We start from the raw sequence: 10,403 nt of genomic DNA, 5'->3' as shown, positions 1-10,403 counted from the left end.
AAATAGTTCCGGGTAGGTAAAAGTTACAAAATTTCGAACGTTTTAAAATTGAGATCATTTCTAGTAATAATAATGGTATTGGCTTTCTGTCCCACTAACTACTTGTACGATTTTCGGTAACGCGGAGGTGCCGGAATTTTATCCCGCTGGAGTTCTTTTACGTGCCACTAAATCTACCAACACGAGGCTGACGTGTTTTAGCACCTTCAAATACCACCGGACTGAGCCAGGATCGTATCTGCCAAGTTCGGGTAAGAAGGGCAGCGCTTCAACCGACTGTGCCACTCAGCCCGGCATAATCAAGATGTATGTACAGTAGTATGAACTGTATGTATGTATGTATGTATGTATGTATGTGTAATTACTACATACTGTGAAGCTATTTACTCTCACACCACCTTTAACAATCTCGGAAATTGATCATTCCTACAGTACTCAATAAAGAGCTCTCTTCCCACATCGTCGAGTTACGCTCTCGGAGAAAGAAGCGGTGTTTTATAGCAAGGTGATCGCAGCTATGACGTCACGAATTGACACGCAGGAAGGCCGAGATGAATAGAACACATTATGTTGGCGTAACGTCTGCTCCTCGGGGAAATCAACAATATGCGAATCTTCTTCGGTCCTCAGTTTACGCAGGAAGCCAGACGGATGACTTGACCAGTATTATTATACCTCTGTCTGCTCATTCCACACAATGTAACTCGCTGCCATTGTGATCCTCCAAGCTACGTACATATTACCTCAGTAATGGGGTTACTTCAGGGCTACGCAGCACAAGACCTTCATTCCTCCTTCATGTTATAAGGTGTTTTATAATTCCCTCCACTATTTATTTGTTATTTATTTTCGTACATATTTTATTATTTACTTTCTACAGTACCGCCAACGGCCGTAGCCGTGTTGAAACACCGGATCCCGTGAGATCTCCGAAGTTAAGCAACATTGGGCTTGGACAGGAGTTGGATGGGTTGCCACGCGCTGTTGTTGGGGAGGTAAGGGAATGGAGGAGCAGCCACCCTACCGCACGTAAACTCCGGCTCAGGAACACCTCTGCGGAGGTTCGGACCTGCCTTCGGGCAGAATAACTCTTACGTTACCTTCTGTAGTACCCGGCTCTGCTCGGGCTCTTTTTTAATGTTAATTTTAGGATTTGTATTACTTGTTTGAAGTTATTCTTTTATTTCCTTATTGTGACATTGTTTGATATTTTACCAACTCGTTGGTCAGATTTAGATTTGTTGTTAATGTGTTTCATTTTAAGATTTACTTTGAGATTATTTGGTTTAGCGTTAAACTTTTGCCCTTGTTGCAGCCCAGATAGTCTGGGAAGTAGTTGCTCCTTTCAAATAAATAATACAAGTATGTTGAAATAATACATATACGATTATTTGTACATGTCAAACCGACCTCATCCACTTCCTAGGGGTGTCTCACCTCTCAGAATTTCCAAACAGAAAGTCATATGTGCAGCAAGTTTGGTTAATAGGTACATTGGAACACTCATACTCGGTCATTTTGGACATCCATTTCACCCTTCCTCAACCTGCATTCCGCCCAGCATCCATAGTATCACAGATCACCTATTATTTTTATTTTTCACTCCCTCCCCGAGGCGTTTCAGGGCTGTCTTACCTCACATTATTTCTTTTCCAAATATTAAGTCGTATGTGAACCAAGTTTGGTTGAGAAATATATCCGAACATACACACATAACGTACGCATATAATCTCGATCATTGTGGATAATTTCAATTTCACCCCTTCTAAATCCCCATGCCAATGGGGGCTTAACTTGAACTTACAGCAACATCCGAGGGAGGGGGGCACTGTTCATCTCCGCGTTCCTAGAATCTATGGATTCGATAGTATTTTTGATTATTTTTATGTCAAACCTGCCAACCCCCACCCCCATGGGTGTCAGGGGTGTCTTACCAGCATAGTAATTTTCTTCAGATAGTAAGTCATATCTGTACCAAGTTTGGTTGAAATTGCTCCAGTGTTTTAGGAGGAGATGGGTATCATACACTTTTTATGTATCGATGTAAGTAAATATACAACTTTGTCTGTACATCTCAAATGTTTGCATCATCCTCTATCTCGAATTAGGTCTACAAAACTTGAAAGTGGGTTCAGTCCAATTCCATTTGCCTGTTTGAATGTTGTTTAGAGAAAAACAGCTTGTGAGAAATTCTTGAAACGCGTTATTTAGATTGAAGTATACAGGGTATACATTACTTGATTACTATCCATTACCGTAATAATATTCAGAGGAACAAAACAGGAAAATGTCAAATTTCCCCGTTAATACTAACTGTATCGAAAACTGTACCACGTTAAACAAAATTGTATAAAATATTTCCGAACTTTTACATTATCCACAACATTTACGAAGATATGAGCGACCATTACATTTATCAGGAACGGTCAAATATATCCGGAAATATGATTTATCCATCTAAAATATGAACAAAGTAAAATTTATAGAAAGTATAATTTGCGATCACTTAGGACTCGTACAGTTATACAACACGGGCTATAAAAAACAGAGACATTCCCGAATAAAGATTTTTAGTCCAAACTTCGATAATGCCGAACATCGCTGACTTGAAATAACCTAACGTGTTTAGTGGTGATCACGGCTGTTGCCGTATTTTATCATCATCATCATCATCATCATCATCTGTTTACCCTCCAGGTTCGGCTTTTCCCTCGGACTTAGCGAGGGATCCCACCTCTACCGCCTCAAGGGCAGTGTCCTGGAGCTGCAGACTCTTGGTCGGGGGATACAACTGGGGAGAATGACCAGTACCTCGCCCAGGCGGCCTCACCTGCTATGCTGAACAGGGGCCTTGTGGAGGGATGGGAAGATTGGAAGGGATAGACAAGGAAGAGGGAAGGAAGCGGCCGTGGCCTTAAGTTAAGTACCATCCCGGCATTCGCCTGGAGGAGAAGTGGGAAACCACGGAAAACCACTTCCAGGATGGCTGAGGTGGGAATCGAACCCACCTCTACTCAGTTGACCTCCCGAGGCTGAGTGGACCCCGTTCCAGCCCTCGTACCACTTTTCAAATTTTCGTGGCAGAGCCGGGAATCGAACCCGGACCTCCGGGGGTGGCAGTTAATCACGCTAACCACTACACCACAGAGGCGGACAAGGGAATTGAGCCAACGGCACGTGGTGTTCCCAAGCGGTCACCCATCCAAGTACTGACCACGCCCAATGTGCTTAACTGCGGTGATCGGACGAGAACCGGTGTATTCAACATGGTATGGCCGTTGGCGCCGTATTTTATAAGGCACAAAATACCGCCAGTTCATCAACCCATGTTGATCAGAAAGATAACTATTGAAATGAAAACGAAAGCGTGAAGGAAAGTAATACTTGAAAAGGGAGTCATTAATCGAATTGGACATATAGGACTCCCGTACCTTCGGATATGCTGAAATCGCCGGGGTGGAAGACGACGAAATATCATAGCTTAAAATCTTCTAAGACCATGCAACTTATGAACGATGACATTACACTGACTGTTGTTAAATGAGATCTGCTGTCTCTCTCCGGCTGCAACTCATCTCCTCTAGATGGCATTACCGGTGCAAATGTCAGTTAGTGTATTTATAAAGAAGTGAATAATTTGCAGGTCTAGGGAGTCCTCCTTTTCACGTCCTTCATGGCACCTCCCTTTTTTTTTACCGATTCTTCTTCGAAGGAACGAATCTCTTCCATTTTCCTCCAACTGGTTTCATACAGTTTAACTACACGGACTACGAAAACGGGGATATTCTTGAATTGATATTTTTTATGTAAAATTCATCAACGCGGAACATGCTGACTGGAAATAGGGTAACGAGATTAATGGTGTAGCTCTAAATTTTCACTCCCATGATGGTGACTTCGGAATCCACTGTAGGAAACCCAAAAGATGGTTTTCCATGGCTTTCCATTTTTACATCAGGTAAGTGCTGGGGATTAGCCTCAATTTATTCCATGAATAGGCTAGCTCCTTTCCAATCGTAGACGTTCCCTGCCTCACAATCGCGTTGCAGAAAACCTTTCTGTGCTAGTGCGAAGTTAAACCACTAGCCAAGAAAGAAACAGGTTGGTCGGAAACAAAGTAAACTGCGTATATGAGCGTTAAAAGGTTGGTCATACTGATAAATAATTTGAAAAAATCGATATCTCGAGCCGTTTTCATTTTATTAGCTTCTGAAGTTAGCCAATCAAATCACTTGGCGTGTGAGTTGAAATATGCTTTGTGAGGAGTTGTTGCTTAAGGCTGGCTTGAGGGCACCAATCGAAGAAAAATAAATTTGGCCAGGGGAGGGATTGAAGCACGGACCTCCGAGCTGACAGGATTACGGTGACACTGGCTGAAACCCACGGTGTGTTTGTGTTTGACGCTGGTATCTCGGCATGGCTCTCAAGCTGGTCTTAGGCTACGAAAGTCCAGATTTAGCAACATCGCCTTGCAAAGCCCATTCGAATTCGCCCACGAAGCGATCTGATTGGCAAACGTCAGAAACCAATAAAGCAACAACGTCGCGAGGCATAGAATTACTTTTTTCAAATTATTTATTAGTTTGGCCAATCCTCTAACGCACGTACCTCCGGTTCAATTTCTTTCCGATCATCCTGTACATTAGTGTTAACAGGGGTTGATTTTCTGATTCCCCTTTAAACTATAATCACCGCCAGTACTATGTGTACCTGCCCATCTTCTGCGCAGCATAGAGCGCTGACCTTCTGAGCCCAAGTTGATGGATTCGATTCCGGGTCAGTCCGGTGTTATTTGAGGGTGCTAAAACTCGTCGATGGATGACCACTGCAACACGGAGTTGTGGGAGAACTCTCACCTTCACCTGCAATGGGGCACGGTCAAAGCTTCCTCATAACATACTAAGAGAGTACAATATCGTACACTCACAGTTAAGTAACATCCACCGTGGCCATACCTTGAATGGATGATCACACATTCATCTACATGGTGCACGGTGTTGGTGTCGCAATACACTGAAAATACAAAGGTACTGTGAGGGGGTACCAAACTCAAGCACACACTAACATGTTATAAATTGTAATTTAACCAAATTCTGAAGTACTATTACACAAGGTCCTGTGGAGATAGAGGTAAAATACTGCTCCACCGGATAATTTACGCCTACACTAGGCAAAGTGAACCACAGTATCGAAAAATGAGCTCGTGTTACACCGGATCCGGTAAATTACCTGCTCTTCAAGGCGCATGGAGTAGGATGTAATTTTGGGGAAACTTATTACTATTACGACTTTTCGAGACACTGCAGTGTCGGGAATTTTGTCTCACAGGAAGCCTTTTACGTGCAGGTAAATCTATACATAGGAAGATGGCGTATTTGACTTCAGAAGTCAGGTGCTCTACCATCTGTGACACTCAGCTCTACAGATTGAATTTCCCAGTTAACAACGGCTTAACAATGACTTTCATTTGATGCGTTCATTAATTTCTATTGCATCACCAGAAGTGTTTTACATCATTTGCGGCCTAGCGGTTTATTTTAAGCCTGGTGGAAATCTGAAAGGCCGCACCTATCATGACTAATGGTTAATAAATATGATCAGTCCTCCCTTTAGTCATTCATCGATAGATTGACAGTCCGACAGGTTGACTGCATGAAATAGCTTTGTTTACTGCGTTCGAGGTCGGTATTTATTCGCGACATTAATTGGTGTTTTCTTTTAAAAATATTACTGCTCTGGTTTTGAGCCTACATACAGTGCTCATTCAAATGCCTGCAGTAGAATAGGACTGTACAAAGATGTGACAGTGGACATTATATGTTATTATCTCAATTCAACTTAAAATAGTGGCCGTAAACAGCACGCATTCATTTCATTATCGAGATATCCATATTTCTTACACATAATATTGTCTAAACACTACCGGGCTAGTTCGCCGTGCGGTTAGGAACTCGCAACTGTGAGCTTGCATCCGAGAGATAGTGGGTTCGAACCCCACTGTCGGCAGCTCTGAAGATGGTTTTCGTGGTTTCCCATTTTATACCGTGTAGTTGTGGAATATTGGAAGTAGAAGGCGCATTGATCTTAATATGTGTGTCCGACATGTTTGATTTTGGAAACAAGTGCGAGGCTAGTGCGTTGAGCCCAGGTGCGATGCTATTCTTACCTAACCGGTCAAACAGCTGTATCATAATGAAAATCCGAACTCCGATTGGTATTGAAACTGTATCATAATGAAACTTGAACTATAATCAGCCTCATTAAGATTCAGATTCAGTTTTCCGGCATATATTTATATTTCGGCATCATGGAGCTAAAAAATTATTATATGTGAATTAATGTACTGGGTTTTTTTGTTTTTCCTGAAAAATTGAGTCATGTGGACAAGTGCCCCTTTAAAAACAAAAGATTCAATTACTGTTTTAATAGGAAGTACCATTCCACGACACCGGCCTATTCCCTTTTCTCTTCTATTTTGTGTTAACAAGGGATTTTCTTTATAATTTCTCTTAAAATAATAATACCACAAACAATTACAACACTTCACTACAATTAATAATAATAATAATAATAATAATAATAATAATAATAATAATAATAATAATAATGAAAATCCACAGCCTGTTTCCAGTCATTCGACCGCGTCAGGAATGGAATGAGACGAGGATAGGAAATGTGCCGGCTACCGAAGCCTGTCGCACTCCTCTGGGGCAATGATAAATGACTGACAGATGAAATGTTAATAGAGAGTGTTGCTGGAATGAAAGATGACAGGGAAAACCGTAGTACCCGGAGGAAAACCTTTCCAGCCTCCGCTTTGTCCAGCAAAAATCTCACATTGAGTGACAGGGATTTGAACCACGGTATCCAGCAGTGAGAGGCCGGTGTGCTTCCGCTTGAGCCACGGAGGATCCTAATAATAATAATAATAATAATAATAATAATAATAATAATAATAATAATAATACTCCTGCTACCGAGCTGCCTTGTGAATTAGTGCCATGCAGGCAGCCTGCCTATTAGTTTCGGCATTACGATTTTTCTGCAGTGAGTAATAAAAGTGAAAGTCTATTGGATGGTTCCTGCAGTTGAGTTTATTTATATGATACCTACAAGGTGTGCAACTAGAAATTATGAACATGCTAACAACAAAGGCATGGCGTGCGAAGATTTTTAACCACCCACAAAAAATCGACTTTTTTGGTCGGAATAGAAAGAGAGAATTTTGTATTATTATTCAGACACTTTAACGCTGATCCACGGGGTCAGCTACCGATCAGTTCGTATTCTTTGGAAGTCATGTTTTTGAGAAAACCTCAATCTCTTTTGAAGTGCTTCAAATGGCATACATGCTATACAGTATTATTGTCTTCAGAATTCATTATATAAATTCAAGCGTCATTTAGTACTGTATGAGAATAAGGTGGACCTCACATTAATCACCGTGGGCATGGCCGAACTTCGTTACTGGTCTGTAACGTAGTGACCAAAATACCCCTGCATTGGTCATACTCGCCAGGTGCTAGGAGTAGGACCTTTCGTTGCTCAGCATCAAGGCAAGTGCACGACTTAAAGGGTTCTTTATTGCTGGAGAGCCACTTCCTTTTAAAGAGTATTCAGCTGGCACAGTGGTCTGGAATGAAAACATGAAAAGAGCTCGATGGCCAGCAAGTAACCTCGTAATCCAGACTTTCCTGTGTAATCGTTTGATGTAGTTAATGATGCTATAAGTAGTTGTTTCCCCATTCCACCCATTACTTTATTTTCTGTAATAAAATTAATTGTGTGTTAATATTTACCTTAGTAGTAACATTTCATCTGCGTACACTAAATAATAATAATCATAAAAATATCATAGAAACAAATTTCTTGGTATGTAGGCCAGGTCGAATAGAGTGGTAGCTCCCAATGTTCCGCCGGAAACTTTGCCCGGCATTCTCAAACTGTAAAAAAAAAACAATTTGAGGATAAAATTAATTCTATATAAAATAACTTTAAAGGTGCTGTCAACAAAACGTTTTTGGTTGTGAGAGGGTATCGTATAGTTAATTCGTGAGATGACCCTCAGGAAGAGCAGAACACTTACTGATATTCGGAGAATGCTGAGCACAGTCGCCTGTAAGGCCGGAAATTAATTTCTTCTATATTCATCGTGACGACGGCCATGAAATACTTAGCTTTTATGTTAGTAATGTTACCTAAAATTTATCATTCCCAAATAATGCATAGATATTTTCAAAATTATTCTATTATCTGGAATGATAAATCTGAAATATTTTTGACGTGTTGTGAATGTCAACAAGTATTCATTACTTTTGTAATTAACAACTGTATCCAGTGATAGTATTGAACAATACCAACATTATTATCAGTTTAACTGGAAGAATCTTAATATTCTGTGAGCAGCTAATGAACCTTAAGTTAGTTATGAAACAATGCGTGCTGTACAATGATAAATCGAGATCTTACGTCATAAAATGGCCTCTAAACGTAAATGTCTTTCCTTTTGTTGAAAATTACTGACAAATCAGAGATACATTCCAAATCTTATATAGATTGATAATAGGACGCCACACTCATTTTTCATAACAATGTGCAAAAGTTATTAAGACAATAACATTTTTTGTTGAATTAAAATGTGCACCTAGTGGGTGGATTACTCCTGAGACTTGTTACTGAAACATTATTGAATGAATTGTGCGCCTGCCTACCTTACAATGTATCTGTTAAAGAGCACTCTAATTTTACAGTTAATGAAACGAGAAACTTAATTTCTTAATCAAAATCACGAATAATTTCAGTAATATCAGAGTTAATACTTGTACTAAAACTAAATGTGCCTCAGAAATAATCGACAGCTGCGAACGAAAGGATTACAATTCAAAATCCGTGATTTTTAGGAGAAGAGTTTAAAGATTTTAGCAGTTTACATTATTGCCTTTCAAAAATACACTTGTTACATATTTTAATGAAAATTAGTGCTTACACAGTTCTTACATCAATTACTATAATCTGGAAAAAGTTATAACTCAAAATGTACACTTTCGAATTAAGCAAAGCGACTAATATCAGAGCATTGAAAGCCGTTAAAGGTGCTTTCTGTTATGAGTAGGTCCGATTATTTTGTAACACTTTTGGAGCTATACATTGATGGCTAAATCTCAAAAGTTAATTTCATGAATTGCAGCACTTTCGTTCTCATCCATTTGTAAGATATTAAAGCCAAGATCCGCTTATGTTGGAACGTAGTGTGTACAGTGTATTGTGTCATACGTATAGACTAGAAAAAATGTGTTAATTTTATTGACCAGTCTTATCCTTGGATTTGAAAAATATTGAAGGGATTGAGGTATGAACAATGTTAGTAATACATTCCTAATAGAGCCTGTCCCTGTGATGAATGCTTAGAAAGAGTTCTTGCAGCAGCACAGCATTGGTGGATTAAATAGGAAGAAGAAGCTCACCTTAAAGTTTCTTTTTGCTCATCAACAAAATATTGAAATGCCATTATACTCTCCTGTTACTGAATACTCTGTAGTTTCGTCAAAGACGCTGCATTTGTCAAATACTGCATCATGCCTCGGGGTTATGTTCTCCTGAAACATCATACTACTTTCTAACTTTCTCCACACCAACATATCATATGTGATTGTTCCACGTCACTTACATAAGAACCTCTGTTGGCTAAATTTCGCTTCGATTTTCTTTTTTGAATTCTTACTGTTGCAGATGCATTAAATAATCAAAGTGTATTAGTGACTTCCGAATTTTCTCGGACTTAATCATAATATCTAGCATCCGACTCATTGGTGAATGGTCAGTGTTGAGGACTTCCGTTTAGAGAGCCCCGGGTTCGATTCCCGGCCGGATTGAGGATTTTAATCGTGTCTGATTAATTCTCCTGGCACGGAGACTGGGTGTTTGTGTTCATTCCAACACTTCCCTCTTCATATTCAGACTACACACTACACTACCAACCCCCAAAGAAACGCGCAATTGTGACTACACCCCTCGACATATGGTTGGTGTCAGGTGGTGCATCCGGCCGAAAACAGGGCAAATTCTCATGTGCGATGCACTTCACACCCATGACCTCACAGCTGTGGGAAGAGCGGTAGTAGAAAAACTGGGAGGAGGGGGGTAAAGGAATGTGAAAGTAATTGGAAATTTCTATACGTAACACTATTATGTTGGCAACAAACACGAAATAGTTTATCGTTTCTATATCGACAATGAATGCAGGATGTCGAACGGTACTGCCATATTATGAATGACGAGTCTCAGAAATTGTTAATGGAATATTTTCATATCAAGCTGTATGTTAACGTTTAATTTAATGTTAGTCATAGCGGATACAGTTTGAAAATATATTTTTACCATTTTAGATAAAGGAACCAGAAACT

General features: G+C 40.0%; 1 non-coding gene across 1 annotated transcript; it reads right to left on the bottom strand.

Annotated features, from left to right (window-relative positions):
* Positions 1–3,165: 3,165 nt before the first annotated feature.
* LOC137499052 (5S ribosomal RNA) lies at positions 3,166–3,283 on the bottom strand. The gene has a single exon (XR_011017993.1). It is a non-coding gene; the product is annotated as a 5S ribosomal RNA (ribosomal RNA).
* Between the last annotated feature and the right edge of the window lie 7,120 nt (positions 3,284–10,403).

This window comes from Anabrus simplex, chromosome 3, assembly GCF_040414725.1.
Source record: "Anabrus simplex isolate iqAnaSimp1 chromosome 3, ASM4041472v1, whole genome shotgun sequence".
Taxonomy (NCBI): Eukaryota; Metazoa; Arthropoda; class Insecta; order Orthoptera; family Tettigoniidae; genus Anabrus; species Anabrus simplex.
The sequence above is the reverse complement of the archived record's forward strand: the minus strand, read 5'-3'. Positions and strand labels throughout refer to the sequence as shown.